At 50.6% G+C, this 25,680-nt stretch overlaps 1 long non-coding RNA gene across 2 annotated transcripts; it reads right to left on the bottom strand.

Annotated features, from left to right (window-relative positions):
• Positions 1–6,135: 6,135 nt before the first annotated feature.
• On the bottom strand, positions 6,136–13,378 carry LOC114228552 (uncharacterized). 2 transcript variants are annotated; one of them, XR_008558887.1, is made up of 3 exons: positions 12,868–13,378; positions 9,061–9,143; positions 6,136–6,614 (listed from the first exon to the last, which is right to left on the bottom strand). It is a non-coding gene; the product is annotated as an uncharacterized LOC114228552 (long non-coding RNA). The 2 variants fall into 2 exon arrangements; XR_008558886.1 differs by lacking the exon at positions 12,868–13,378 and having other exon boundaries at positions 9,061–9,197.
• Between the last annotated feature and the right edge of the window lie 12,302 nt (positions 13,379–25,680).

The raw sequence follows: 25,680 nt of genomic DNA, 5'->3' as shown, positions 1-25,680 counted from the left end.
CAGTGATGGTGACGTTTTTCCCTGCACCAGGAAGGATATTATAATGGGGGGAAGGGAGCCAACAACAACCCATCTTACTATTGGATAAGAAGCAACAGAAGATGAGGAACAGTCAGGACTTGGCATCCACTGGCGCCAGAATATAGACCCTCAGCTTGGAACTTTCTTGAGCAAAGAGCACAAGGATGGACCACTGCAAAGCAAGCTTCACATTCTTTTTGTTTGTTTGTTTTAATATATTTTATTGATTTTTTTACAGAGAGGAAGAGAGAGGGATAGAGAGTTAGAAACATCGATCAGCTGCCTCCTGCACACTCCCCACTGGGTATGTGCTCACAACCAAGGTATATGCCCTTGACTGGAATCGAACCTGGGACCCTTGAGTCTGCAGGCCAACGCTCTATTCACTGAGACAAACCGGTTAGGGCAAGCTTCACATTCTTATGCACACATGCATGTGGCACTTCTCATAGGATCCCCACCTGTGAAAAGGGCTGTCTTCAGGCAAACCTCTGCAGGAGCCAGGAGTCCAGACCAGTGGTTGCTAAATGACCAAGGCAGGTCTCTATAGGGAGGTCAGGACCCAGATCAAGGGGTTCTGGTAACAAAACGGTGGGGGTGGGGTGAAGAAACCGAATCCATGTGATGGGGTCGGTGGCCATGTTTCCTACAGAGGGCTTTTAAAGCGTCATTTCTGCGTTCTTTGGGGCTTTTTGATCCCAAGACTTCCCGTTTATAGAGATCACGTTCACACGTTGGGGGCGGGAGTGGGCTGTCCCTCTTTCCATCCAAGGGTTTCAGGCAGACAAGATGGAATGGCATTGAATAACTCTCCTGGCTGTGCTATCAGGACCATGGCAAGGTTGGGTGTCCCTGTGCTCTCAGACATTGTATTGGTTTGTTATATTTGAAAGGGCCCTGGTGCTGCGGCTGTAACCTACTTCGGAGGAAAACATTTATAATTAACATTGCTTTAACACTTAACTTTCTAGGGTATTTGTGGATGACACAGTCATATATCTGCCTTTTTATAGTGCTTCGCAGCAGAGCACAAGACCTTCTGGCTGACACCTCATAGATCATCAAAATTAAGACCTCTAGGCAAGCAGAAGAAAGTAGGGCGGGGGTGGGGTAGGGACAGCCACTGGTGAGGACGCGAACAGTTTCCAAGTTAACTTTCCTTTAGAGAGAGACCATTTCCGTCAAGGAGCCAATTATTCTCCTTTTAAAATTATGAGTGGAAAACCCTTTGCATTGGAAGTTGCTTTCCACTGGAACCTTACACTTGTTATTACACAACGGCCACATACGTATCTCTATGGAGATTACAATTACACGCCAAGAATGTAAAGTTGCCCAAGCAAAACCATTTCTAATATTAAAAATGCACCCACCACACACTACGAAGAGCTATGAGCTTCTCTTGTCCATAAGTAATGCTTACTATAATTCATTTTAAAGCCAGTTATAGATTCCGCGTTTGCCTAAGAAATATTCATCTTCTAACCACCTGCAATTTACAAAGAAGATTTACTTAAGCATAATTATGTTCCCTTTAACTAGTCAACAATAAATCTAACACCAGTTGCAAAGGCAGGCCACCAGTGGGCAATTATGAAGAAAAGCACATGAAAATATGTAATTCCTGGGAAAGGGGCCTGCTGTACTTCACATGTGACATCGACCAGTGGTAAGTCGTAAGTATGAAACCTGCCTCGGTAAAGATGATTTGTTTGCCGTAAAACTAGACACCGTCCTTGGCTCTCTAATACTTCAAGAAACTGCGTTCGGTCCTCGCAGAATCTGTGTGAAGCTGGCCCCCTCTGGAAACTAGAAAAGCTCTTCGAACCATAGAGCAGGTGTAATGAAAATGGTTCCATTAAACGCAGCTGGCAAGTTACAAACTGAGAAATTAATGCTTGGCACCACGACTCCAGGGGCTAAAATGAATCAAGGTGTGGTTGCCAGAGGCTCCTGTTTCCTCCCCGCCTCCCCAATAAAGACATTTCTGCTTCTAGATGTTTAACACAAAACAAATTATCGATATAGGCAGTACGAATTGTGAGATCGTGATGAAGATTAATCAACTAAAACAAGAGCTGTGCCATGTGCATGCAATGGCATTTTTAAGGGAGGAAAACCTGAATCATGCAATTCTTCCACATCCTTCGGGCCTGGGCAACCCACCGGGCCTCCAGAAGTCCTCACTCTCCTAGGAAACACTGTCTCTGAATCCCAGTGGGAAGGGAACGCTGATTCCATCCTATCCATCAGCCGCATGCTCCTTTGCTGCTTTCAGTTCAGTGTATTGCAGCTCGGTGTGCGGCTGATCTCTCCACCAGTAGAGCCTGACAGAAGTCCACTGAGCATGTGTTTGAGGCGCTCTTCAATAGTTCTGAGTAGTTCCTCTTAAGTCATTAGCTAAACAATGTTTCGAAGAATTATGCTTGCAAGGACCCCCACCCCACCGCTGCCCAAGGGGAAGGAGCTGCAAGCACCTTCCTGGGTAATTCAGGCAACCTTGAGATAAATAAATAAATAATGTATTTATCTCCCTTGGGATAAATAAATAAATAATTGCTGGAGGCTTGGTTTTGTGAGATGTCTCTTGAGTTGTAGGTACACAGGCAAAACATTCTGGAACTAAGATCGTTCAACTTTAGTGTATCTGAAAAGGTCTACGTTGCTCTTAGCCATTTAATGCATGTAATGAGCTAGTTGATCGTTTTCAAAGGAGGAGCAAATTTATTCTTAACATGAAGACATCCTTGTTTCCATGGCAACCCACAACAACCTGAAAGGAATGGTCCGCACCAGCCATACAGCCAATTGCTGCTTCCTCCCTGATTGGCAGCTGGTGGAAATGAACTCAGAGATGGAGGTCAGCCAGCCAGGGGTCAACCTCCAACTGCTTGGCCTGCAACACCCCAGCTCTACCGTGTGAAAGCCAGACTAAATCTGGAAATCAGCGAGCCAGGATGAAAGGGGCTTCTTCATTTTTATAAACATCAGCTGTCTCATCATCGTGTCAGAATCCTTGCTGGAGACTTTAAAATGATATTAACAGAAAATTATGAACATAAGAAGAAAAGGGCTGATTTTTTAAAATTGAATTTCCTTTCAAGGACCAGCATTGTCTGACATTTTGGGGTCCCTTTTGCCTGTCTATAAAAAGAGGAGTAAGAGACCGTAATTGTGTGGTTTCATATGCTCTTGTACCCAAGACCCCCCTCCCCGCAAATTGGCCAAATGTGACAACCGGAAGAGGGTTGGTTTCCATTGTTCTTTAGCGGACATCGAGTCGGCCCAACTGGACCCGGGCCACGAAACGTACTTTGTAACAAAGGATCCTGACCTTTATGTTGAGAGGGAGCAGCAATTCTTGTCCCTCAGCCCTGGGACCAGTAGCATTTTTGAAGATGAAGAAGAGAAGCAAGAAAAAGAAAATTCCCTGAGAGGTGGGCAAGGGGAATTCTTGCCTGCCATTTGGGGAATTCTTGCATCTTCCCCACCCACAAAGTGGCTGCGGTTTGCTCTAGGCTGTCAGCAATTAACTGTGTGGTATGAAATGTAACACCCATCCAGTCTGCGGGCTTCTTCCCTGTCTTCTTTTGTCAACCGTGTGACATTTACACCATCACATGACGTTTGTACCATGCATCAAATACACGCCTGTTGGTCTCCAGACGCGTCCAGGGAGAAACTGAGCATTATCACCCAAAAAGGAAACAGGACAGGAAAGAGAGCTCTGCCCCCTGCTGTTGCTGATCCGTAAGATGCCCCTAAAGGCGTGGTACACGGGGAGATGGAAAGCAAGTGGAGAAAGAAAGCCTCCTGCCTTCCGGGAAAACGAAAAGCAAGCTGGAGAGGGGCGGGGCCCGCTGCTGTGAGGGTGGAGACAGCCGCCCGCAGCCATGGCTTCCCTTCACACATGCCCTTTCTTTAAGTCCAGGCATCCAACCTGTAGTAGTCAATGTCCAGTTACACTTCCGTGACACTTTCTGATCTTAATTCCTAAATGATGCAACATTAAAAGTTTGTGTTGGCGGGATTGTCCATGGAGAAAAAGCGAACTGTGCATGAAAGCACTCTGATTTGGAAGTCTTTATGGCAGGCAGGACTGGGGGTTTCTGCCCACAACCTTCACGCTCAGAGTGGGAAGACAACTGACATAACCCTGTGGGGACGGCTGGTCAGAGGGCACACACTACTTGGGAGCCAGGGTCACTAGCTCTGTTGGCATAAAGATGCCGAACAGGACTAGACTGCTCGGTGACCGATAAACCAGTCAGGGCCGACGTAAAGCCGCTGGCCATGGCTGCATCCATCCCTTCATCTTCCGGGGACCTTCTGTAAAGTGCTGATCTCATTTGCACTCCCCTCCTCTGGGCACACCCCAAGACCTCTATTCCCGCCCATGACCCTGCAGCCCTCTCCTGCCCACACAAACACCAAAGGGAGTGGTGGCTTTCCTGGTCCTGGCTGTCCTTCCTCCCTGCTGACTTATGCAGGACGAAAGGGCTTTTCCTCTGACCGGGTGAACCTGAACCTGCTGGCCACGCCTTTCCAGGCAGCGGGAGGGGAAGGCTTCTGAGTCACCCTGAGGAAGATGAGATGTGGGGGCTGGTGAAGGGACAGAGTTTCTTAAAATGGCCCTGCGCCCCTGGCGTGGGCTCGAGCAAAGGTAGCGATTTGAAGAAGTAAGGTCATGGCTTTCCCTGGGGGACTGCCTTCCTGCCAAGGCTCCCCTTGATTTATCCTGGGAAGCGGTTTAGCCTCGTGGTGGCCAGGGGCACGGACTCGAGGGCCAGACGGCGGGGCCAGGTGCCCATCTCGGCTCTGCCAGCGGTAGGTTCTGAGACCCTGGACAAGCCATTGAGCCTCCCAGTGCCTCAAGTCTTGTATCTGAAATGGGGAGATGGGGTACTGCCTTCCCCGCTGCATGCGGTTGTCAAGAGGACTCCACGAGTTACTCTCAATCAAGTGTTTGAACCAGTGCCCGGTCCCTGTGGGCACTCCATGTGTTCGCTCCTGTGTTCCCACCTGGACAGGTAGGCCAGCTTCACAGGTGAGATCCTGGTCCCTGTGGGCACTCCATGTGTTAGCTCCTGTGTTCCCACCTGGACAGGTAGGCCAGCTTCACAGGTGAGATCCTGGTCCCTGTGGGCACTCCATGTGTTCGCTCCTGTGTTCCCACCTGGACAGGTAGGCCAGCTTCACAGGTGAGATCTTTGCAGCTGCTCGGGGGGCCCCGCATCGGAAAGGGTCTCACGTTTAGTTTAATGCATTGCTATCAGCATCTTGAAATTCTTATTAATTTTATCTTTGAACTTGTTTGTTCTAAGTGAAGTCAATGAGACAATGAAGCGTGCACAGGAGTGGAGATGTGGGAGCCACGTGTCCACCGTGCCTCGCTGCCCCATCTCTTACAGCATTGGCGACACCCTGTGAGCACAGCATTCCACCGCACACACAACGCCTGAGACCCAAAGCGAGCTCAAGGGAAGCGTGTTACCTGCAGGACTGGCTCAGCGGGGCGGGGGGAGAGAGGGGGAGAGATACCACTTACCGCCCAGAGAGACCATGCTTCTGTTCAGCCACACTTGGCCTTGCATGCAGGAAGAAGACAACAGTGGGCTAAGAAAGGCCCAGGCACCCCATCATATGCCTGTGTTACTTCCCTGCCTTAACTGGCCACTCACACTGGAAATGATGACAGGAAGAAAGGGAAAGGCAGGGCGACCGGAGTTTCTTTTCCTCCCAGTCCTTTTCTGTTCATCAGTAAGGGGAAGGCAGAGAGTGTTGGTAGAATGTGCACCAAGAAGTGAAAACGCAACAGTTCTAAGCAGCATTTCCATCACTCGGGTAGGAATGAAATCTACTAGTACATGCATGATAAGGTAGGAAGTATGAACTGTGTCATTTTGGTGATTCCACATCTGAGTTCGAAGTTCTTACTAGTATATGTGCATTTAAAACTGTCGTGGTATAATATAAAGTGTGTGCATTTAAAACTGTCGTGGTATGATGGTAAATTCGTGCTTATAATATTTCTATTATTTATGTTTGTTTGTTTTTACTGAGAACAGCATTGCACAGCAAATAAAAAACAATTCAGAAGAAAGGTGAAAGCTCTATATTTTTGTACCTTTAATGACCTGTGCCTTCTTTAACAAGGGGGTCCCACATTTCCATTTTGTGCTGGGCCCTGTAAATTAGGAAGCAGACCATGCCCACGGGCTAACTCCTTGATGCTGTTTCTCAGGAGCCTCTGTTTCAGCCCCAGCTCCCTTCCAGCTGGGAGGAGTTGAAGAGAGGGGTTGGGGAGGCAGAAGCGGGGGCTGCTCAGGTGATGTCAGCTGGGATCTGACATCCCAGGGGCACTTCATGCCCTCTGAGGCCCCCTGACAACCTACGAACAGTACTGGCACCAGCCGAGAGAATGCCATGGTCTCCGTCCACCCCTGAAAGGCAATTCCAGTCCGAGGAGAGGACGCTGATACTGGAGACCCACAGGGCGCAGGTGGGCACTGCCAGCCCGGACTCAGGCCTGAGGACCAGCCTGGCGCTTTGTTGTGACTGGCAGAAGTGGAGCAGGGTTGTCATTTTTCTTCCTGGGATCAAAATCAGACAGATCTCCTATTTGGCTTACCAGGCAATAAGTGGATAACACCAGTGAATGTCAGTGCAAATTACACTCCAGCCTCCTGTCGTCAGCTTGGTGCTGCTTCTTGTCACTTTAATGCAAAGAGACAGCATGAAGCTGATAACAAGCCAGAGGGTGGGGGATCAGAGGGGGGTGGCTGTGTCAGGGACAGGAAAATGCATGTTGCAGAGACAGATTCAAGACAGTAAAAACCCAGTGATTTCTTTGCCTGTTGGAAAGGGGGCATTTAAAGTCATCTGGACAATGCTTCTTATATACCCACAAAACTGAGGAGCTTCCTCATCCATCTATTTACCCACCCATCCATCCATCCATCCACCCACCCACCTTCATCCATCCAGTCATCCATCCTCATCTGCTAATGGGAGCTGGACGGGCCTCTCAGCACACTGGAATTCCGAGGGACCCAGGGGATCTCCATCTACTGCTCACAGCCACTTTCCCAGGGTTGCTTCTGAGAAGTTTGGAGCTCTTGGCAGCAAACATCTCTCTTCTTAGTATAAAAACAAGGGCATTCAGGGCCTTTTCATTTTGCCCAAAACAGCTCAGTGATTGCCTAAAGTATTCAGCTCTACTCAATTAAGTTGCATTTTCTAAGCTGGTGGGGGAATGTTACTGTGTCAGAGGCCCCTGGGCTGAGAGATAAGGTCTCCCTTCCAGCCCTGGAGAGAGAGAGAGGAAGTCTTGCCTTTTGCCTGCCAGGATTTGAGTGTGTCCATCTGTCTTGAAGTCTGCAAGGCTCAGCTCCCATTGACATGCAGCCTCACAGAATTCTCTGACCGTACTATGCAGGCGAGGAACTGAGGCAGTCAGACAGGCCTTCCGATGGCTGTGCTGGCAAGTTAGTATCTGAGGAATTGGAAAAGGGGCTGAAGAAGTAATGCGATGGGCCACATCTTGCATATCATCTTAGGTTGCTCAGTGACTTGGTTCTCTCTTTTGACTGGTGCTCCAACGGTTCCTGGATGCCCTCTAATTTGGACTTGGATGAAATTCCTCACCACGGGGCATGGGATCTGGCTCCCTGGACAGTCGTCAGGGGCTGGATAAACCAAGGGAGCTAACTCCCCATGGGGTGAATAGTGGCCTAGGACCGTGGTCGGCAAATTGCGGCTCTCGAGCCACATGCGGCTCTTTGGCCCCTTGAGTGTGGCTCTTCCACAAAATACCACGGCCTGGACGAGTCTATTTTGAAGAAGTGGCGTTAGAAGAAGTTTAAGTTTAAAAAATTTGGCTCTCAAAAGAAATTTCAATCGTTGCACTGTTGATATTTGGCTCTGTTGACTAATGAGTTTGCCGACCACTGGCCTAGGAGATAGATGGTGGAATTGGGGCAGACAAATTCCTCTGTCTTCCTTTCTCCCAGGAATGACCCTGGATCATGATTCCTTCTTACAGGAATAAGCACCTCGCTAAGTGGACTGGTGTCCCCTCACCGCTCACGGTGAAAGAGGAATGTGTCACATTACATTGCTGGACTCCTTGTCTCACCACCTTTCCTTTCCTCACCTCCATTGCCCTGACCTTGTGCTTTCTAACTAAATTATTAGAATTTTGATCCTTTCGCAGGTTTTGCTTTTTGTGGGGCCTGGACCGAGACACAAAGTAATGTTTATTCAACACCTGCTATGGGCCCATGGGTGCTTTGAAGACATTCAAGACTGAGTATGGACCTTGGAAAACTCATTCAGATGAACAGGAAATGTGACCCAAGGTCATCTAGAAAATCAGAAGCAGGGTGGGAGTGTAATTGTTGAAACTGGAGTGATAAACAGCTGGTGAGAAAAAGAAGATGAGGGAGCTCAGTGGAGATGGGGTGGCCTCTGGTCTCCAGGGGCCCAATGAAGAAAAGAGGGGCTTCTGTATTCCTTTACACTTTACACTAGATGCCAGGCCCCCAACTTGATCCCCAAATTAGAAAAGATTTCTGTTTTGGAGGTTTAGCTCATGCAACAACTTAGTGCTTTCTTCATAGCAGAAGTCATTACAGAGAGAAGGAAGGACAGCTTTCACTACCAGTATACTCGTTATCTATTGCTACATAGCAAATTACTCCAAAACTTAGTGGCTTGAAACCTCAGTAAACAATTATTATCTCTCACAGTTTCTGTGGGTCAGGAATTTGGGAGCAGCTTGGCTGGTGGATCAGGCTCTGGTCTCTCACAAAGTTAAGGTCAGAAGTCAGCTGGGGCTGTCAGCTGAAGGTCTGATTAGAGCTGGTGGAACCAGTTCCAAAATGTCCTACAAACATGGCTGTTAGCAGGAGACCTGAGTTCATCTCCCTGAGAACTATCTCCAGGGCCACGAGAGTACAGTATTCTTATGACATGGCGTCCCCTAGAGCAAGCAATCTGGGAGACCAGTGCAGAAGCCACATGCCATTTAGGACTTACCTTCAGAAGTCACTCACTGTTCTCTTGGTCACATAGAATGCCCAGATTCAATGTAGGCGGAGCATGGGTACCAGGTGAGAATTCTGAGGGCGTGGGACGGGGAGAGAGGGAGGAGAGGGAAAGGAACATTCTTGGAGACTGGGCGACAATAGGATCCCGGAACATCAGAGCTGGGAGAGTTCTTAGAGATGTTTCCACGACCTCATTTAGTAGCTAAGAAACCCAGAGGTCAGAGCAGCTCGCAGCAGGTCACTCCCTGAGTCATCTGTTCACACTTAATTCGGGACTCACTAGTGCCCAAAGGAAGCGCATGTTAAGAGCCCATGTGAGAATTGTAGCCCATGACCACCCAGCACACTGGTAAAGTCAGCAGTGACATTTAAATAAGAGCTGCTGAATGAATCCATAGCAAAGCTGAGGCAAGAGTCCATTCACTTCAAATCTAGTTATTGAGTGCTTACTTCCTGCCTGGTACTGTTCTGGGCACTGGCATACAGGTGAGTAAAAATGTGTTCCTGCTCTAATGGAACTTAGGGAGAAGACAGACACCCAACATACAGTCCCACAGATAACAGAAATATTACAAGTATGGCAAGTGCTTTGAAGAGGAGGTTGAAGCCCTGTGAGTTTGTTGAGTTTGTTCCAACCAAGGAGGTTCCAAGGAAGGGATGATTTCAGTTATCTCCTAACCTGAAAGCGAGTTCTACTGTCCACCAGATGATGAATTTTGTCCACAATTTGTTTTTCAGATGTTGTATTTTCCACCTTCATTTGAGTTTTTATTATTTTTTTATTTTTCTCATAGTTAAGTTCATGTTTTCCTTTAGTATCCTCGAATCTACTAAGATCTATAATAGCTATTTTAACATCCTTGCCTGCTAGTTCCATCATCACTGTCATTTCTGGGCTTATTTCTATTTTTTTCTCCTGGTTATATGCCATATTTTCCTACTGTTTGGCATGCCTAGTAATTTTCTATTGGATGCCAGGTAGTGGAAATTTTGCAGTGGTTGGTGTTGGGTTTTGTTTTATTCCTTGAAAGAGTGCTGAACTTGGTTTTGGCACAGTTTGATCTTTTCAGGGTTGCTTTTACACTTTGTTACACTAGGTCCAGAACAGCCTTTTGTCCAGGATTAATTTAGCCCTATTATTAAGGCAACTAGTAGCCCATTTGCAGGAAGAATCCTGCAAGCGGCCGCTGCGGCCGCGTGCACTACCGCTGCCGCTGCTGCCACCGCGCCTGCACCCGCGTTCCGCTTCCGCCCACCCCGCCCGGGCTTTCCCTCTGGCAGCCACCTTGCTTTCCGTTTTTCCTCCCTCTTCCTTCTAAGTTGTCTTCAGTCTTCACTCCTCCCTCCCTCAGTATATGCAAATTAACCGCCATCTTTGTTGGGTAATTTGCATACTCACCCTGATTGGCTGGTGGGCATGGCTTTGGCTGGTGGGCATGGCTTGGGCGAAGCAAAGGTGTGGTCAATTTGCATATTACTATTTTATTAGGTAGGATAGCCTTCTGAGGATGCTACCCGTGTATTACTAAGTCTCCACAATAGCTGGTGGGAGTTACCAGCTATTTCTAACCCTGCAAGCGCTCCAGAATTATTTGGCCTGCTCCTTTTAGGTGGTTCCTCTCCCTGCCTCGAGGGATGTCTTCACATGCAGGCTCTGATAGGAGATGGAGCACTTGAGGTTTTTACCTGACAGTCTCTGGCATTTTCTCTGCGTTTAGAAGTCCTCCTCTCTGATATTCTGCCCTGCAAAGTTGAACTGCTTTGTCCTCCCAGAACTCTGAACTCTGTCTCAACTCTGCAAGACTTCCAGCTTCCTTTGGGTTCTTTCTAGTCAGTAACCTGGTACCATTGTAGGACTTAGCTTGTTTCCCTTTTCTCAGAGTCCACAACTCTTCCAATGTTGAAGATTGATTCATTTTTTTCCTCCTGATTTTTCTAGTTGTTTAAGGCAGGGGTATATATCTAGTCCCTGTTATTATATCGTGGAATATTTTTTCTTTAACTTCTTTTTAACGTTTAAAACAGCTTTATTGAGGTATAATTGATCTAAACAACAGCATACATTTAACAAGTACAATAGACAAGTATTAACATACACTGAGTGGCCAGATTATTATGATCTCTGAACACATAATAATCTGGCCACTCAGTGTATATCCTATATAATAAAAGGCTAATATGCAAATTGTCCCCTCGACCAGGAGTTTGACCAGCAGGCAGGCCGGCCAACCGCCCATGTCCCCTCCCTGTGGCCAGGCTGGCTGGACCCCACCCATGCACGAATTCATGCACCGGGCCTCTAATGTGTGTGTGTGTGTATATATATATATAATATATATGTAATGTATATATATATATATATATATATATGTATGTATATATATATATATACACACACACACACTGAGTGTCCAGATTATTATGCGTTCAGAGATCATAATAACCTGGCCACTCAGTGTATATATACACATATGAAACTATCACCACACTCAAGACAATGAACATATCTATCACCCCAAGAAGCGTCTTCATGCCCCATTGCAATCCTCTTCTGGTTCCCTGGACCTTCCTCCCAAGGCAACCACTAATTTGCTTTTTAGTTACAACCAATTAGTTTGCAAACTTTTCTAAAGTTTTATATACATTTTTTATTTTTGCATAGCTTCTTTCACTCAGCTTAATTATTTTAATTCATCCATGTTATTGTTGGTATCATTCGTTTCTCCTTTTTTGTTGCTGAGTCATATTCCATTGCATTGGATATACCACAATGTGTTTGGTTATTTTGTTCATACTATATTGAGTCATTATTGATGGACTTGCTGTTTTTAGCTATTACAAATAAAGCTGCCATGAACATTCATGCAAAAGTCTTTGTATGGTCTGTGTTTTCTTTTTTCTTGGGTAAATACCTAGGAATGGAATGGCTAAAACATATGGCAGGTCTACATGTAACTTTTTAAGACCCTGCCAAACTGTTCTCCAATGCCATTTGTTTTTAAAGCCAGTTTTTGTTTTTAGAGCCGTGTGGTATGTGGTGAATCAGTGAGATGCTTGGATGTGAATGTTTAACTTCCCTTATTCTGAGGCAATAAGCACGGGATGGCAGCTGCCCGTTGATTCGTGTCAGCCCCATCAGTTAGGAAGGAGGCGGGCACCACAAGATGGAGAAACCAGGAGGCAGAATCCGAGGGGCCCCCGCCTCGCTGACGGCGGGGGGGAGAGGACTCTGAACCCTCGGACTTTCTGCTTTGAAGCATTTAAATGGAAATTAAAGTGAATTTGCTCTTTTTGGATAATTCACCCTCTTCTTGTGATTTTTGAAAATATGGAACATTAGAGAACTTAGGTCAGAGCTGAGTTTGAAGTTTGGGGCCGTTTCCTTGATGTTTTGACTTTGAAGCGCCTGTCTGTGAATAAATTCAGCCTTTGTTTCACCTTCCCCTGCTGAACAATGCCAGCGAGCTAGAAGGAAATTTCCAGTGGGGATAAGGAGCTTTTCTTTGATCCGAGCACCAATCAGGCTCCATTCAGCCAATAAAGGAGTCAGATTGACAAGCGCCTGTCTGGTTCTGAACCCCATGTCGTATTTAATAGAATGGGCAGCGGCCTGACATGTGTCTAACCACCTTCTTCCCCCTTCCCCAGCGCGCAGGCACAGGGGATTAAAGGAGCATCCTTATGACAGCCATTCACACCAGGCAATATTTTTATACTTCCACTGACATCTCACACCGTTGGAGATGTCTGGCACTTGGCCATATTAAGTGCAGAGACCCTGGAGAGCCGGGAGTACCTGAGGTTGGGGAGGAGCGTAGTGCGGGGAGAGTGCTGATCCACTGCTCTTCAAGCTCATTAGTCATCCTCACAATGCAGATAAACTGGAGGTCAAGCATCTGGCCCGGGCGCTGCCAGCACCTGCCAACCGCCTCAGAGCAGGTGGCAGCTTCTCTGGAGATGGCGATGACCTGTCTCTCAGAAACGCCCCGCCCTGTGGCTGGATGGCCAGCTTAGCTGACGTGCAGCCTGAGGAAATCCACCGTGGAAAGTTCACGTTCACACTCACCAGCTACCCCAAACGGAAGTGGTGACTGCCCCACCTCAGGGCCTCTCTGTAGCGAGGCCTGGCAAATCTCTAGCCGTGTCACTTTAGCTACAGCCCTAGCAGGGGTCCTACAAATTATTCTTTTTCCCCCATTGTTGGTTTTAGGCTTTCTTCTTATAAATCAAATCTGCTTCCTGTTTTGTTATGTGGGGTTCCCCCTTCCCAGCCCAAACATGATCTGGGTAACTTGTTAGCACTGAGCCTTCCGGGCAGGGGCCACACACCTCAACCTGGGGCTGAGCCTCCTCACCTGAGCTCCTATGGCCTTGGCTGAACTGGTACAGATGAGGGCACAGCTGAAAGCGATGTCACAATGGATGGCAGATTGGAGTAAGGAGGGCCAATCCCTGCCAAGCACCCTGGTTCTCCTGCAGGTGACAGGTGGTGGCCCCAAGGCATTTCCTCCTTGGCTTCCCCCTCCTTAGGGGTGCTGGTCATGCTGGGGAAATAAACATCCAGTTGATTTTATTGTCTCCAAACCCTTGGTCCTGGGGCTGAATGATGGCAGTTGTCATGGCAGCAAGCAACTCTTTTATGATCATCGGTGGCCTTTCCCCACCCCCAGGAAATTCTTAGCATGATTCTGGGCCTCCAGTCTAGTTCTGGTCCTTGTCTTTTGGGGATGGATGCACCCCTTGCCTTCGAGGTGGGGCGGGAAATTTCAGTGGGCTTGGAGGGACAGGTGATGCATGGGAAAGATGGGGGTGAGAGAAGAGAATGAGGAGAGACAAAATTGGGTGTGTGTTGGGGGGATGGGAACATGGGGACAGGTTGTCACTGGGAGACAGAGGAGGAAGGGGGAAGGGAACAGGAAGGAAGACGGGGACAGAGAGAAACAGAGAAGGGACACGGGGGGCGGGGGAATGAGGAGCTCTTTGCAGGCACACACAGACATGCGCCTGCGATCATGGAGCCCATCGTATCTTCCTGCACCGGGCTGCTCAATGAATGCCCTGTGCCCTGTGCCCTCGGCCGGACCACAAGTTTCGGGGCGGGGGTCAGAGGGTGAGGACAGCTTTGTTCCTCAGTCCCTGGTAAGCAATGCAATGCTGAATGAATAAACGCATGAATGGACATTCACTCTTTACACGTTGCTCGTACTGAGTAAGGCTCTGGGGGACTGATCAGTGGGAATCAAAATCACCACATCTGATGGTCAAACTCACATGCGGTTTGTGGATTTATTCTGATAAACGCCGCTTCGAGGAAGAGCAGAGATGTGTATTGGCGGATCAGACTGGTCAGTGAGGTCTCCTCCCTGAGGGCAATCCTCCCCACTCTGGGCACCCTCTGGCGGAAGCACAGCAGGTGTCATTGGCCAGCACGGTGGGTCGGCTACCCTGGCCTCTCAGCTCCAAACATCCCAGCCCACCCCCACCCTTGACATGCTTCAAGCTCCTGCCCTACAGGAGGGGAAGGAGACTTCGAGAAAGTGGTCTCTTTCCTGCTCACGGCCACCCCTGCCTTCCCGGCCTCCGTGTGAGTGTGTGTGTGTGTGTGTGTGTGTGTGTGTGTGTGTGTGTGTATACACAACCCGAGCTCTCCTGATTCCTGCTAAAGTCAGGTTCGAGTGACTGAATCAGTGGCTTTTAGACAGGGGAGCCCATTTCCAAACCCCTTGGAAGGAGGCGGTGGCATAGCCTCGTGTTCTCGCGGGGCTGAGTGGGGATGAGGTCCTGGGGCTGAATGATGGCCTCTGGTCTCCTGGGGCCCAATGAAGAAAAGAGGGGCTTGATGCTCAACCACTGAGCCACACCAGACAGGTGGCAGGTGCATTTCCAAGGGTGAGCAGGGGCCTTTCCTAGCCACTAGAGGTGGGCTTGGTGGCTCCTGGGCCAGCCACCCATGCTCTTCCTCTGAGCCTGAGCTCATCTAAAACCAGGCGGGGGCAGGGTGAGAGACGAGAATGAGAGGAGTGACAAAATCGTGCAACTTCTGCTCGCCTGCCTTCCTCTCACATCGTTTGCTGGGCCACACTTCAGCAGGATGTCCCCTTTTCTCTGGAGCTCCTCCCAGCAAGTAGATTAAAAGGAGGGACCAGGCGAGCAGGAACAGCCTGGATCTCAGAGGTCAGGTGACTGCTGGCCACAAAGCCGGAAGTATATTTGCTTCGGTACCTGAATATGTTTTGTTTTAATATTCAAAGGCTCACTTAGGAAGATGCCGATGTTCACCAGGGCTCTCATGGTGATGAAAAACATATTTGAAAGGCCAACTGCAGAAGCAAAGGCAGTTTGCTTCTGCCATTCTTTCGGCTGCACCCTGGACTTGACATTAAAATAGCTCCGTGTATGTGCAGCCAGCGTGTGTGTGCACGGCCAGGATTCCCTGTGTCCCCGCCTCCCTGTTTCTGCTCTGCCTCTGACCTGGTCCCCTTTATTCCCGACTTTCTCCCTCCCCACCACTTGTTCCAGATCTGTGGGCCAATCAACCTGTGGGAATGCTCTGGGAAGTGGGAACATTTAAGCTGCATCCAGACAGGGGTTCGAATTCCAGCTCGGCCATGTCTGGCTATGCAGACTTGGGCAGTTTACCTCTCTGGGTGTCCGGTTTTCTTCTGGAAACTGTGAGAACACATGAAGATGATTTAGCCCAGAGCCTGGCACAGGTAAAGTGGCAAGAAATGGAAGCGACTGGGGACAAGCCTACCCCCTCCCCCAGGCTCAGTGTGTCCTGCTGTTGAAGGACCTGCTTCCCATGTGTCCCCCTCCACAGCCTCCGCCTCAGACGTGGATGCCTCCTGCCCCGGGTCTGCCCCTGAGACCGGCAAGCACCACCTCTCCATGGAGGCTTCTGTGACTCCCTCCAACCCAAGTCAAACTGACCGTCTGTGCCCAGGATGCAGCAGGACGGACGTCCTAACCTCGATGGACACTTTAACGGAGGGAGTGTCCAGGGACGTTGCCTCACAAAAGCACAGGCTGGATATCAACCAAAGGACTTGTGTGCATGCATATAAGCCTAACCAATGGACACAGACAACAGGGGGGTGAGGGCATGAGTCGGGGGGATGAGGGTGGTAATGGGGGGATAAGGACACATATGTAACACCTTAATCAATAAAGACATTTAAAAAATAAAAACTAAAAAAAAAAAATCTAAAAAAAAAACAGGCTGCCATTGTCCAGGACTTCCCAAATGTTTGGGACCAGGAGCTCGCTTTTGCCAAGCTGCCATGAACTAGCCCAACTCCCAAAGTGAGACTAATGGTAGCCATTCAGGCCTAATGGGGAAGATCTCTATCTTTGAACTTGAGGCCATCCTCTTAGGTAAGTGCTAGGCCAATCTGTGTGTGCATTCTGGCTACCTTCGCATAGCACGAGAGGGGCATAAGGAGGGAAGAGCGCCCCCTAGAGCTCTCCGTGCACATGTCCCCTTCCTCCTTCCTCGCTGCGGAGAGCCCGGAGAGCCAGGAGAGGATGCTGCGCCAGGGTCCAGAGATCAGGGCCCGACCCCGCTCTGCTCATGACTCATGACTCGTGCGTGACACAGGGCAGGTCATCGCCCCTCTGTTGTGGCTATGAGGCCGCAATCGCGTTCGGCCTCTCCCTCCCTCGTAATGGTGACTCGGAGGATTAACGAGGGAAGGAGCGCCGAGCTTGGTGAATGCGAGCTTTGTTTCCGTGCTGGTTCCTCGGATTATCCCGCAAAGCCGAGGAGAAATAGCAAAGGTCAAAGTTCTCTTGAGTGAGGTTGAGGTCTGGGTCGCAGCAGGCGCCTCTCCCAGGGTGGTTCTGAGCTCGGCATCTGTGTCACCCTCACCGGAGGCCCAGGGGACACACTACAAAAGGAGGGGGCTGGGGGGGATGAGGGTGAACACTCTCCAAGCTCAGGCCACGTGCCAGGGGCATTTCACCTGGCCAGTCAGCCAACGGCTCTTGCTGGGACTTTTGGAAGTTTCCAGGAGCAAAAACCACGGACTGAACGCAGCCCTCACGTTTGGTGTGAGCGGGACTGATGCTGGTCTTGCTCTCTCTCCTGGTCATGGAAAAACCCCATGGCACCAGCTCCAGGCACTGGTGGCGGAGGCCAGAACCCTGGGAGGACGGAGGAGGGACAGGCCAGATGGGCTGCTGGCTGCGGCCCTGCTCCCCTGAGCCAAGTCCAAGACGCCACCTCCCTCGGTGCCGCGGCTCTTCCTGCTCAAGATGTGGTGCTTCCTCCGTGGGAGCTCTGCGCAGGACTCAACGGATCCCCCCAAGTAATCAGTTTCATTCTGTCTGATGGAGAATAACTCACACGGCTCAAAAATCAAATAACCTAGACCAGACTCAATGAGAAATCTTGCTCCCACTCTGTCCTGGTCCATAGATTCCTCCCACAGGAACCCCATAGTAAGCCTTTCACTCGTTTCTTATGTACCCCTCTTCGCACGGCTTCAAGTGTTCATTCTCACTCTGCCTCTTCCCTCGGGTGCACGGAAGTTAGCACGTGGCACGCCCTGTGTATCGGGCAGGGTCTCCGGGGAAAGCAAACGGCAGCCGGGTGACTGGAGAAGGGTTGACTAGGTCTGCTGACAAAGGTGTGGACGGGCTGTGGGGAAGCGATGGGGAACGTGCAATACCCTGGGTGCTGGTGATTGTGGGGGGCCCTGGGCCTGCAGGGATCAGATGCCAGAGGAGAGAGACAGAGAGAACTTCCTGGAAAGGGCTCAAGGTACAGGGACACCCTATCCTAGTACAATGCGGCAGGGAAGGGACCAGGGACTAAACACCCGCCCTCACCCCTCTGGAGCTTCTGCAGGCCCCCCGGCCAATCCCTAAATGAAGTCACGGGCACGGGGGAGGCTGTGTGTGCATTTGCAAGCCAGTCTCCTGAGAGTCCCAGCAGGCGAGAAGGGTGTGGGTGTCTCAGGGGTTCACACAGGCGAATGCACGGCACACCTGCCAGGACCTTGCCCCTCCATCCATCCCCTGACAGGGCATCCTGGAGGTCTTCCCACGGTTTTCGCGAGTGTGGATTTCAACGTGGCTTTGTTCTGCTTCCTCACCTTCCCAGCCAGCATTGCCGGCAAACTGCCGCTGACACCACAGCTGACACCGGTGAGAACCCCATGCCTCTGGCACCGTGGTGGGCAAACTGCGGCTCTCGAGCCACATGCGGCTCTTTGGCCCCTTGAGTGTGGCGCTTCCACAAAATACCACGGCCTGGGCGAGTCTGTGTTGAAGAAGTGGCGTTAGAAGAAGTTTAAGTTTAAAGAATTCGGCTCTCAAAAGAAATTTCAATCGTTGTCCTGTTGATATTTGGCTCTGCTGACTAATGAGTTTGCCGACCACTGGTCTGGCAGGACTACAGCAGCTGGTGTGGGAGCTGGTGCCTGCGAGTACCGGGAAGTGGTGAGTGGACAGTGGAAGGAACTAGCTCAACTGTCCCACAGTCCATCCCGAGCGCACTCGTTCACCCGGGACCTGCTGCCTCTGCTGGGGATTCTGCTGGGGGATCCACTCTGTGACGATTGCACATTAGCTCTGCGGTGTCTCAGCTTCCATTGCATTTTATTGTCACCTTGTTCTTAGCTTGTCATAGGTTTCTCCAAGTTCCTCAATCTTCTGGTTGTTGATCCCACTGCCCCTGACTGTCCACAGCCACTTCGATTCATTTTTATTTCTGTATTTCTTCTGTCATTTCGGTGGGATTGGGGGGGCGGGGGAAAGAGGTACACACCAGTGTGTCCTTAGCTATGTTGAACTTCAAGACACTTATCCTGCATTTAGAATCATTTCCTGAGAATGGGTTGCTAGAGATGGGGTGATGGCACCAGAGAGCGGGGATATTTTTGAGCTTGCTGACACATGTTTGAAACTGCTCACTAGACAGCAGGGAGAGAGCTGAGTTCCAATCTTAGTCTCTTCACTTGCCCGCTGTGGAACCTAAGTGAGTTAGGGAACTTCTCTGAACCTCGGTTTCCTGGTCAGTAAAATGGGCGTGGCAATAGCACCACCATTTAAAAATAATGTGAGGCTCTAGCTGGTTTGGCTCAGTGGATAGACCATCGGCCTGTGGACCCAAGGGTCCCGGGGTTCGATTCCGGTCAAGGGCACGTACTCGGTTGCAGGCTCCTCCCCCACCCTGGCCCTGGTCAGGGCTCATGCAGGAGGCAACCAATCGATGTGTTTCTCTCATAATGATATTTCTCTCTGTCTTTCCCTCTCTCTTCCACTCTCTCTAAAAATCAATGGGAAAATATCCTCAGGTGAGGATTAAAATAAATAAATAATAATGTGAGGTCGTCCCCAGGGCCTAGCCCATAAACAGTGCTTGATGGATGCTGTTAGTCAGCGTTGTTTCAGATGAGTGGTTTGTCGGCATCAAAGAACTGTGAATTCAATTAGGTGCTTGGAAAAGCATTCCCTTGATTGGTCACCGGCGTTTCACGCGCTCAGATAAATCACTTCCCAGCTTGGTACCTCCATCTCCAAAGACAGAGCCTCCTTCCTACATGCCCGTCTGCAAAGATTCGCTGTGACGTAGACATGCTTCCATCAGAATGGTTAGGGTTATTTTCACTGGAAAGACGGGCCCTGAGCCCCTGCCTCCAGCTCCAGACTGAGTGCCTACAAGCTGACTCCTCCCTCTGAACTCGGCCAAGTGCAAACTCCTGTGGAAGAAAATACCTGACCCTTATTCTGGGCCATCACCCAGAAATGTAATGTCTTCCTCAGCTCAGATGTGGGTTCTCAGGACTTCCTTTTCCTATTTGACAACTTGTTAGTCATTAATCCCCAAGCAAACCTGCTCAGGGAAGCAGGCTGAGCCCTCCCCAAGGCCACGTGCTGGGCCAGGCCCAGGAGGCGGGGCGGGAGGGGGGGGGGGAGTGTTTCTGTTCTGCCTGGAGGGAAGGCTGGAGGGGGCTCTTGCTAGAACCTCTGAAGTCCCTGGGCCAGGGGTGCAATGTCCTGGGGGCCTGGGGTCAGGAAGCAGAAAGGGTGAGGATATTGACGAAGAAGCCGGCTCAATGGCCCAGAGAGAGGTTTGTACTTGGAGAACCAAGGTAGGCCCAGCAGGAGGTCAGCCAGCCCCCCTCACCCCCACCACCACCCCCACCACCCCCACTCCCCCCTCACCCCCCCACCTCCCCAACCCCCGGCACTGTGAGAGCTCACCGAGGCAGGGTTCTGACAGAATGGATCTGAGGCAAAGTGAGGGGTGGGATGGGTGGGGCATTTGGAGAGATAACAGGAAGTGACAGGGCAAGCACAAGGTCTGAAAGGTGTATTTTATTTTATCTTATTTCATTGTAAGTGATTTCACTTCACTTTTGTTTTGATTCGGTACGTAGTAAACAAACAAGATGCGGGTCTGACCGTGACCTTTGCGTAGTACGAGTAATCATGTAAGAATCTCTTCCCCTTTCCTGGCCCCACGGCCAGCAGGGCTGACGGCCACCTTCGGCCCCACAGACAGGTCCCGGCAAGGACCACGACGTCACCTCCATGAAGAACCAGGCCTCCTCCTCAGGGTAACCACTCCCAGAATGCAAAGCGGGGTCTGGAGAGGTCCAGGGACTGGGCCTTGGCCACTCTGAGGAGCTGGTCTGAGCAGATTTGGCAGCGACGCAGCGGGCACAGTCGGCTGTCACCAGGAGCCGAGGAACATTCTGTGCCATTTGCACAGAAGCCACATTTCCGACTTGATTGAAAGAAGAATCTTGAACAATATATAGATTTTCAGTGACTCAAGGCTTGCTCTTGCCAACTCCTAGCATAAAGCGTATTTTTACAGCTGGGAGGATGAGTCTCTGAAAGATGGCATTTACCATGGAAACGCTGACACAGCCTCTCATTCCCTTCACGGTGATTACAAACCTCATTTCAATTTGTTTTTCTTTATTTTGAGCTGCAGTTATTTGCAAGCCCAGGAGTGTCTCTCTCTGGCTGTGACAGAAAAGGAAATGCTGCCCTCTGTCGGAAATAAGAGGGAAATGCTTTTGACTTGCTGCAAAGGGGTGCAAGTCTGGGTTTGGAGAATCAGGGGCACCGAGGAAACCAGCCTTTCTTACTAACAATCTTACCAGGAAAGAAATGCCTGCGGGACATACCTTGTTTCCTAGGGAAAGGGAGGCCCCGGAGGGAAAGAGGTAATAAAAGGTGCTTTTTATCAAACCAGAGGCCACTGGGGGACTCTGGGAGCAGGTGTGGACTCTGCACCTCGGGCATCTGCCGGCAGGGCCGGGAGGAAGCCCGTCGCTGGGTGCAGGCTGCTCCACACAAATGCTTACGCACCGGTGACCTGCTGGCCAGCACTGGCTCCAGCGGCCAGCGGAGGTCCTCCGGCCGAGATGCAGGTCCGGGCCTTGTCACCTTGAGACCCCAGCGGACTCGGGCAGCTACTGAGCTGTCTGCTGCACCCACTCATCATTACGACCTTTATCCTCCTTTGTAGGCCTATTTTATGACCCTGGAATTCGGGGGCACGTGCCCTCTGTTGATTCAAGGCTTGCAGCCTCTGCTGAACCAGAAGCTCAGGAGTCCTCCTAACCAAATGCCCAAGAACGTCTTTCTATTCCCAGATGTCTTCACTGACAAGAAAATCCATAATGGGTCTGGCCGCACTTCTCAGTCTGCCGGTGGGATCGCAGCGGTCTGAGAGCTGACGTGTTCTGATATTTCCCCACCAAAATAAGGCTCCGTTCAACCACACGGATCACAGTAGAATGTGATTTTTATTTTACAAAACGTTTTACATTGAACATTGTAGGAAAACTGGAAAAATGCAAATAAGCAAAAGGGAGGGGAAGGTGCGGAGGCACAATTACTGCGGAGGTAGTGGGTTTGGACGAGTGTGCGGTGCTTAGCAGTCCCTTTATGCAGAGCGGTTGTCATTGTAGCAAGAGCCAGCCTGCATTCCCCACACTGCGTACAGCTCTATGACCCTGGTTCTAGTGGCAGCTTTCATAAAATAAAGCCACCTTTCAGCCAACAATGGCTAGAGAATCATTTTGAATTGTTCCCAAAACCCCAGGTAGAGGAAAATTCCTCTAGGGTGTGTTAGAATGTTTATAGGAGTGGCAGGTCAAGAAAATAAACAACTTGGTAGGAAGAGGGAAAAAATATGTAGTGATTTGTCAGCGGTGTGAAGATATTGTGTACAAGGTTGGAATAAAATACACCCAAAATTAGGAAGGTTATCTTGGGAAGAGGGACTCAAGGTGACTGACTTTCTTTGCTATTGTTCAAGCAAAACTGAAAGATAAATATTAGACACCCCTTCCCCCCCCCCCCCCCACACACACACAACCAATTTCAGTGGGGATTAAAACAAAGCAGGAGGACCTGAGTCTGGCGGGGGGGGGGGGGGGGAGGGGGGCGGGGGGGGCGGGTTGAGGGGCCTTGCCTGTGAGGGGTAATTGTCTAGGGTGTTGGGGGAGGTCCCTCACGTCTTTCCCATCACCTCCTTTTCCTCCAAATGCATCGAGCCACACGTTTGGGGATCATGGGTAATTCAGGATGAAGCCGGAGGTGGGGCTGGTTGACAGATGCCCCAACCAGGCCTAGGAGGGAGGGCCGTTATTACCCCTTTTCATAATTCTCTCTGAACACAGGAGCTCATCTCTGCCCTGGGCGCTTTGCCCTGGCTGTTCCCTGTGCCTGAGATATTCGTCTTTCAGGTCTGAGCCCAGAGAGGGCGTGTGAGGATCCCAAGAGCACACAGCAATGTCTGCCCTGTTGCAAACCCCACAAGCAGGAGCTGAGTTCCAAAGGGATTCTCAGATAGTTACAGCTGGAGAAAATTCCTGTTATAAGTTTGACAAGGAGACCAGGCTGCCCCCCAAAGTCCAGGCAGGACGGCTGATGTGTAATCCAGATCACCTTGTTAAGATAACAGCTTGAGCCGTCCCCCCAGGCAGAGCCAGCCCCATCAGCAATAGTCGGTATTTACTGAGTGCCAGCCAGGAGCCACGCTGGGTCCACAGCTGATCCTGGCACAGCCTTCTCTCGACGCGGCGGAGGGCACCTCGAGAAAACCAGGCTCGGTGTCTCATGCCCTTGACCCCTGTACGACACAGCAGCCTCCCCCTCTCTCAAACCCCTGGTCTCTGTCTCTTTTTCTTCTCAGCATTGAGCACTCTCGGATGGTACATCATCCCTCTCTCCGTTGCAAGAGGCAGCTATGTGAATCGTCTTGTCCATCCTGATTCCCAGCATCCAGAACTCTGCCCGGCACACACAGACGCTCGATAAGCATCTCGTCTTGAATGGCCGCCTGTTATTTCAGTAGGGAGGGGATATCAGAGCATCAGGAGTTCAGGTAAGGGCTGTTCTGGGCGATTCAGCTTGTTTGGCTCAAGTTCAAGCCCCAACTCCGGTGTCAGCGATTGCCGTCGACGATGCAGATGTCAGGAGTGGAGATTCCTTCATGGGCTCAGCTGTCACAGCAGCACCGGGTGACGCGCAGGGACGGGGGCTCTGACCCCTTCTCCCCTCTGTGATCTCCCGCGTGTCTCTGTCCCTCCTTGTCTGTCAGCTTCCTCACTTAGACAAGGAGGTGGGTGCACTCCATTTGAAGATCTTGTCAGGTTCCCCTGACAAGCATTAATGGGAAAGCAATGTATGAAGGAAAACCGATAGGAGAGCGTGGGAGAGGGCCCAGGAAGGAGGAAGGCCAAGCAAAGATGCCTTTGGGCAAAGTCTCCTGAGGCCCCCACTGGGCTCCATTCAGCAGGGACAGTGCAGATGGCACCCCAGAGTGGGAGTGAAGAGCAAGAGCATGTATACCCCTGCACTGGCCTCCCAGTGGGCACCCCTGGAGGTTGTGAATTTCCCGGCGCCGCAAGCTCACCATGCGCCCCCAGCCCGCCATGTGCACAGGTCCAGTGGACTCCAGCCCCCAGACGAGAAGCAGAAGTGGCCCTTGGGGATGCCCATGGCAATATGGGTGGAGTTCTGACATGGTCTCTCATGTGACCTTAAGAGGGCCCTTCCCTGACAAAGGGCTTGCTGGGTGTGCCAGCCTGTGCCAATTGCTGTATCGCTTTCCGTCTCACCTACTCAGCCATGGAAGCAGAGATAATAACCTCTCCTCTGCTTGTCCCTACAAGGTGGGGTTGTGCCTGAGGGAACGCAGAGGGTTTGCACCAATGGCTGGTGATGTTATTGTGATCGCTCTTCATCAGTACTTAAAGCAGATGCGAGAGATTCGGAGTTTTGCTTCTTACGTTAGTGTATTGCTATCTGCCCGTAACAGCCCCCAAACTCCAGTGACTTAACACAATAAAGGCATATATATTACGTGTATAATCGTATAAAACGGGTATTTCTAGATGGTGGTGGGGACAAGGTGGGATGGAGGTATCTCCTCAAACCCAGGGACCCATGCTGACAGCAGCTCTGCATCATGTGACTCCCAGGGTCACCTTGGACATTGACCTTGAGCTGGCAGGGGAATAGAAAAAGGGTCACCTGTGAGAAGCTGTCAGGGAACTGCTGCTCCCGTTCCATTGGCTAGAAGTCAGTCATGTGACATATATCTGCAGAGGAGGCTGGGAAATGGGGTCCAGCTGTGAACCCAGGAAAAGGCATGGACAATTTTGGCAGCGAGGGAGCAGGGCCAGCCACACCCCTGAATTTGACAGCGGTGGGGACCCGGAGCTGCTCTCTCAGGGTTCCTCCCGTGGGCACCACTGCTCTTCCCCTCATGTTACCCATGCTCTCTGCTTATGGACCGAGTCCTGAATTTTACCTCAGCCTGAAGAACACACCTCACGTAGTAGGTCCTTTATGGGGCCAATGATGTATATTTACAGTTTCAGAGCTCTTCCTGTAGTCTCTGACTACCCAGTAGGTAAAACCCAAGGCCCCAAATCAGCACTAAAACACAGAAGGCTTGTCCTAACTGGTTTGGCTCAGTGGATAGAGCATCTGTCTGTGGACTGAGGGATCCCAGGTTCGATTCTGGTCAAGGGCATGTACCTTGGTTATGGGCACAACCCCAGTAGGAGGTGTGCAGGAGGCAGCTGATCAATGCTTCTCTCATCGATGTTTCTAACTATCTCTTTCCCTACCTCTCTGTAAAAAATCAATAAAAATTAAAAAAAAAAACACACAGAAGGCTTTTCTCAACTCCCCCTAAACCACCACCAACTTCCTATATCTCGTGACCCCTCCTCCTATTCACGTGGCCCCACCCCCTTGTTCACATGACCACTCTCCCAGTTCGCCTGGCTCCACCCCCTTATTCCTGTAACAACTTCCAGCTGTTCACCTGGCCCCACCCCCCCCCTTGTTCACGTGACTCCTTCTGGCTGCTCACCTGGCCCCATCCCCATGTTCATGTGATCACTCCTGGCTGTTTACCTGACTCCACCCCATTGTATCCCTGACCACACCCCTTGTTCACCTGACCACTCCCTCACAGGGCCACACCTGTGTTCACTGAACCCCCATCTGGGTCCCTGATTCCCCAGGACTCTGTCAGGGGCTCTTTGCCCAGACATCTGTGCCCACCCCCGCTGGAGGCATCCTCACAGGCATTTGTTGGCTGTGTGAGGTGCGGAGACAGCCTGCG

This window comes from Eptesicus fuscus, chromosome 18 (genome assembly GCF_027574615.1).
Source record: "Eptesicus fuscus isolate TK198812 chromosome 18, DD_ASM_mEF_20220401, whole genome shotgun sequence".
NCBI classification, from domain to species: domain Eukaryota; kingdom Metazoa; phylum Chordata; class Mammalia; order Chiroptera; family Vespertilionidae; genus Eptesicus; species Eptesicus fuscus.
The sequence above is the reverse complement of the archived record's forward strand: the minus strand, read 5'-3'. Positions and strand labels throughout refer to the sequence as shown.